Source organism: Euprymna scolopes, chromosome 30 (assembly GCF_053919585.1).
Source record: "Euprymna scolopes isolate OS-2025 chromosome 30, ASM5391958v1, whole genome shotgun sequence".
Lineage (NCBI taxonomy): Eukaryota > Metazoa > Mollusca > Cephalopoda > Sepiida > Sepiolidae > Euprymna > Euprymna scolopes.
Genome location: NC_136511.1, coordinates 5,432,099 through 5,438,098, shown reverse-complemented (window position 1 = coordinate 5,438,098; position 6,000 = coordinate 5,432,099). Strand labels below are relative to the sequence as shown.

At 32.8% G+C, this 6,000-nt stretch overlaps 1 long non-coding RNA gene across 1 annotated transcript in view; it reads right to left on the bottom strand.

Annotated features, from left to right (window-relative positions):
- Positions 1–237: 237 nt before the first annotated feature.
- Positions 238–6,000, bottom strand: part of LOC145254641 (uncharacterized) — a 48,969-nt gene continuing 43,206 nt past the window's right edge. Inside the window, exon 3 of the long non-coding RNA XR_013863784.1 lies at positions 238–1,446. This is a non-coding gene — a long non-coding RNA (uncharacterized LOC145254641). The remainder of the gene's footprint in view (positions 1,447–6,000) is intronic.

Below are 6,000 nucleotides of genomic sequence, written 5' to 3'. Positions count from 1 at the left end.
TTGACCTCAATGACGCTCCTCGTTCCAGAAGGCCAATCAAGATAGATGAAGACCAACTCAGGGTTCTTTTGAAGGAAGATGGCCATCAGACATGCAGAGAATTGGGTGAAAAGATAGAGAGTGATTTTGTGACAATTTCACGCCACCTTCAGTCGATGGGATTCACACAAACTTGGAGCTTGGGTCCGACATGAACTTACTTTTGCTGTTAAATTTCTTTGATTTTCTTTCAAAAAAAAAAAAAAAAAAAACGGCGGGAACTTATGCAACAACCTAATCTATGCGTATGTATGTATGTATGTATGTATGTATGTATGTATGTATGTATGTGTATATATTTAAAAGGATTAATTTTAAATATGAATTGAAATAAAAGAAAGCGATCGCTATCTACTCCACCCAATATTTTATTGTAACCACTGCTTGCTCTGTCATAAAAAACGCTCTTGTAAATCTTTTCCAAAACTCTCGAGTTCCATTAGCATTTTCAATATTTTCCATAATTCATGCCAAGTATTGCACAAAACTATTTTTTTCCAGATTCCATATCAATATAAAATTTAAAAAAAATGGTTGAAACATGAAATAAAAACATTTGAACCGGATGACAAACATTATTTTGATTTCTTTCGTGAAGATTTTAAAATAAAATTTATTAAATTTTGCAGTAATGGAATTCTTCCCAGTTTGCAATTCTTAAAACCCAAAATTCATTTTTTTTTTTTTATTTTTTATTTTTTTTTTTAAATCTCTGACCAAATTTCTTCACTTTATCATTTCAATTTTGGAAGAACGTCCATCATTTCTATAGACATTTTTAGGGTGCTTGTCCAGAATTCCACCTATATTAAAAAAATAAATAAATAAAGAAAGAAAAATCTGCATGATGTACGTACCCATGACGGAAAGAAAACATCGTACACCAAAAATCATGTAAATACGTCAAGTAGTTTAATTTTTATAAAGAAAATCAAATTTTATAGCTAAACTATGAGCGATGATCTCGTGACGCCATCTTGAAAACAATTTAGAGGAATCAATGAGATAACTCCAAATTAAGATTTGAGAAAGCTTACTACTCCAGCTCCTTAACATGGGGAGGGGAGGATATTGGAATACTCAAATTCGCTTAAAACTGGTTTTCTTTATGAAAAAAAAAATACCTAATCAATTTATGTGATTTTTGGTGTATGATGTTTTCTTTCCGTCTCGGGTATTTACATTATATAAATTTTTTATCAATTTTTGTTTTTAATATGGAAGGAATTCTGGGCAAGGACCCAACTTAGTTCAGGCTGAAAGCCAATGTATTTCCATGTCTGGAACCATGTATTGCTTTCTTGGTTGAAAGCACAGCAAGAATCTCCTGTATTCCTTACAGAAAGAATCTTGCGAAAACGATGATGAATCTCATGATAAGGTTGAAGGTTCACCGTGATTCAGGATCTAAAATTGAAGAGAAAAAATATTTGTAAATGTTAATTATTCAGAATGAAACTTCCTGATATTTGCATATTGGTTTCGAAACATTTTATTAAAACCTTTTTTGGATTCCGCAGACTACTGTTCTTATCTAGACCAGGGGTCTCTCAAAGTTTTTAAACAGAGAACCATATTGCTGATTTTCAGAGCTATGCAGGCCAAAATAATAATAAAAAAAATGATCTGGACGTTTTGCTCCTTAGCTTTGCTTTTTAGTGAAACTGAGTCTCCAGAATCTCATTTTTAAAAATTATTTTCCACACACACACACACACACACACACACACACACACACACACACACACACACACACACACACACAAACAAACAAACAAACAAACACACACACACACACATTTTTAAATTAAAAATTTTTTTTTCCTGAATATTTTTATTTTCCATAAGAGCTTCGTAGGCCAGATTAAAGATTTTGGCAGGCCGGATCTGGCCTGGAAGTGGTAGTTTGGAGACCCTTGTCTTATGCAGTTTGTGCTGTGGGAGAGTATTTCCAATTTATATTGTGATATAAACGCTAATCCTAGACTTTTATCCCTTAACTTTAAATTAAAAAATCTATTTAAACCTCCTAAAAACCAACAGATCATCTACAAACTATAATATCTACACTGCAAAGTGAAAAAATTTCAACCTAAGCCTTCAAAGGCCAGATAAAATACTTTGGCAGATTGGATCTGGCCTGCGGGCCATAGTTTGGAGACCACTGATATTCTCACGACGTTTCAACCAATGTAACCTTTGACCTTATTCAGGTGTATCTTGTCAAACTCGGGAATCTTTCTATCAAACTTGGGAATCTGCATAGAATTTTGAATGGAACCCTCTATTTAATCCGCGGATAGAAGTTCTAAGTAATTCGCAATTGTATTTTATGTGTTGTTTGCACCAATGATGACAACCTTCAAACTTACAACTGAATTTTATCAAGTACTTTATCCGCTATGCCATGGAACCTTCCAAACAATTTTTTATTTTTAGACATACTTATCACTATATCACAATTTCCCATATACTAGGTCTGCTTAGTGGGTGATGTGCTGCTTTCTTGAATCCTTTTACCATCTTCTGTTCTTCTCTGTCTATTATTTATTAACTAGCATGGGTACTTGGCGTTGCCCGGGTGTGGAAAGGTGGTATAGTAAGTTTACTGAGCAACCAACCTCCTAAAACAATGAAAATAGCAGCGCAAAAAAAAAAAAAAAAAAAAAAGTGTGAGCGCAAAAAAAAAAAAAAATTTTTTTTAGTAGCCGCAGTTGCCAAGGTTGAACCTGTAATGCGAAAGAGGAAAAGGGAGTGAAAAAAGGAAACGTGATAGCTGCCTCGCCTACATGGCTTGTGATGTCACGGGCCTTCGAAATAACGTGTTTTATATGAACGTCGAGATTGCGAGGCGTGATGACTTTGCAAAAAGTGACCCCACCTTGTAAAAAACGGCCCAGTTGACGGTCAAAGAATTAATGTTTTTGGCCAATTTTTCGATATTTGTCACCCAAGAGATCGATCTTTCTAACAGTACCAATTTTGTCAGTGTTTGTTTTGCGAGACATACAAACAAGCATGCAGACAATTTTACTTTATATAATAGTCTAGCAGGGGTACCCGGCATTGCCCATGTGTGTGGAGGTGTAGTAAGGAGCTCCAGAGGTGGGGGGGGGATGAAAAAGTGGTAGTATCAGGGAGAGGAATCAAAACGACAGTAGGCAGTTTAGGTGAAGAGAGGTGTTAAAAAAAAGTGGTAGTAGGCAGGCAGGTTCAAACTACAATAGCAGGGGTGCCCGGCGTTGCCTGGGTGTGTGTAGGTGGTGTAGTAAGAACCCCTCCCCCCCAAGTGATAGTATGGAGGGGCGGATCAAAACAACAGTAGGCAGAGGTGTTAAAAATAAAAGAAAAATGAAAGTGGTTGTAGGCAGGCAGGCTCAAATCCGTAATGCAAAGGAGGAAAAAAAAAAAAAAAAGATCTGACGTCTTAGTCGATATCTCCATAGCGTGACCAGAAGTCATAAATGTCAGAATTAAGTGTAATAAATCGAAAAGGGAACAATGACTTGCTGAAATGGCGACGCAAAAATCGACCCCTCCATGTACAAAACGGCTGAGTTTAGGGTAAAGGTATTAATGTTTTGGGTCAATTTTTTTATATTTGTCGTCCAAAGGATCGAGGTTAAAATCGATACCCGTTTTGTTAAGTTCCGTCGTCTCAGTCAAAAGTTTTTGTGAGACACACACACATACAAACACACAGACACATACATTTTGCTTTTTATATAATAGACTAGCAGAGGTACCCGGCGTTGCCCGGGTGTGTTGCGATGGTGTAGTAAGGGTGTGGGAATAAAAAGCATCCCAGTGGTGGGGGGGGGGAGAAACAACAGGGTTGAGAGAGGTGTTAAAAAAAGTGGTAGTAGGCTAGAACCTGTAACATTAAGAAGGAAAAAAAGGTGAAAAAAGAAAAAAAAAAGGTGAAAAAAGAAAAAAAAAGGTGAAAAAAGAAAAAAAAAAGGCGAGGTGAAAAAAGAAAAAAAAAGGTGAGGTGAAAAAAGAAAAAAACAGGTGAAAAAAGAAAAAAAAAAAAAAAGGTGAGGTGAAAAAAGAAAAAAAAAGGTGAGGTGAAAAAAGAAAAAAAAAGGTGAGGTGAAAAAAGAAAAAAAAAGGTGAAAAAAGAAAAAAAAAGGTGAGGTGAAAAAAGAAAAAAAAAGGTGAAAAAAGAAAAAAAAAGGTGAGGTGAAAAAAGAAAAAAAAAGGTGAGGTGAAAAAAGAAAAAAAAAGGTGAGGTGAAAAAAGAAAAAAAAAGGTGAGGTGAAAAAAGAAAAAAAAAGGTGAAAAAAGAAAAAAAAAGGTGAAAAAAGAAAAAAAAAGGTGAGGTGAAAAAAGAAAAAAAAGGTGAAAAAAGAAAAAAAAAGGTGAAAAAAGAAAAAAAAAGGTGAGGTGAAAAAAGAAAAAAAAAGGTGAGGTGAAAAAAGAAAAAAAAAGGTGAGGTGAAAAAAGAAAAAAAAAGGTGAAAAAAGCAAAAAAAGGTGAAAAAAGAAAAAAAAAGGTGAGGTGAAAAAAGAAAAAAAAAGGTGAAAAAAGAAAAAAAAAGGTGAGGTGAAAAAAGAAAAAAAAAGGTGAGGTGAAAAAAGAAAAAAAAAGGTGAGGTGAAAAAAGAAAAAAAAAGGTGAAAAAAGAAAAAAAAAGGTGAAAAAAGAAAAAAAAAAGGTGAGGTGAAAAAAGAAAAAAAAAGGTGAAAAAAGAAAAAAAAAGGTGAGGTGAAAAAAGAAAAAAAAAAGGTGAAAAAAGAAAAAAAAAGGTGAAAAAAGAAAAAAAAAGGTGAGGTGAAAAAAGAAAGAAAAAGGTGAAAAAAGAAAAAAAAAGGTGAGGTGAAAAAAGAAAAAAAAAGGTGAGGTGAAAAAAGAAAAAAAAAAGGTGAGGTGAAAAAAGAAAAAAAAAAGGTGAGGTGAAAAAAGAAAAAAAAAAGGTGAGGTGAAAAAAGAAAAAAAAAAAGGTGAGGTGAAAAAAGAAAAAAAAAGGTGAAAAAAGAAAAAAAAAAGGTGAGGTGAAAAAAGAAAGAAAAAGGTGAAAAAAGAAAAAAAAAGGTGAGGTGAAAAAAGAAAAAAAAAGGTGAGGTGAAAAAAGAAAAAAAAAGGTGAGGTGAAAAAAGAAAAAAAAAAGGTGAGGTGAAAAAAGAAAAAAAAAAGGTGAGGTGAAAAAAGAAAAAAAAAAGGTGAGGTGAAAAAAGAAATAAAAAGGTGAAAAAAGAAAAAAAAAGGTGAAAAAAGAAAAAAAAAAGGTGAGGTGAAAAAAGAAAAAAAAAAGGTGAGGTGAAAAAAGAAAAAAAAAGGTGAGGTGAAAAAAGAAAAAAAAAGGTGAAAAAAGAAAAAAAAAGGTGAGGTGAAAAAAGAAAGAAAAAGGTGAAAAAAGAAAAAAAAAGGTGAGGTGAAAAAAGAAAAAAAAAGGTGAGGTGAAAAAAGAAAAAAAAAAGGTGAGGTGAAAAAAGAAAAAAAAAGGTGAAAAAAGAAAAAAAAAGGTGGAAAAAGAAAAAAAAAAGGTGAGGTGAAAAAAGAAAAAAAAAGGTGAGGTGAAAAAAGAAAAAAAAAGGTGAAAAAAGAAAAAAAAGGTGAAAAAAGAAAAAAAAAAGGTGAGGTGAAAAAAGAAAAAAAAAAGGTGAGGTGAAAACAGAAAAAAAAAAGGTGAGGTGAAAAAAGAAAAAAAAAAGGTGAGGTGAAAAAAGAAAAAAAAAGGTGAGGTGGAAAAAGAAAAAAAAAAGGTGAGGTGAAAAAAGAAAAAAAAAGGTGAAAAAAGAAAAAAAAAGGTGAGGTGAAAAAAGAAAAAAAAAAGGTGAGGTGAAAAAAGAAAAAAAAGGTGAGGTGAAAAAAGAAAAAAAAAGGTGAAAAAAGAAAAAAAAAAGGTGAGGTGAAAAAAGAAAAAAAAAGGTGAGGTGAAAAAAGAAAAAAAAAAGGTGAGGTGAAAAAAGAAAAAAAAAGGCAGGCTCGAACCTGTAACGCGAAGGAGGGAAAGAAGGTG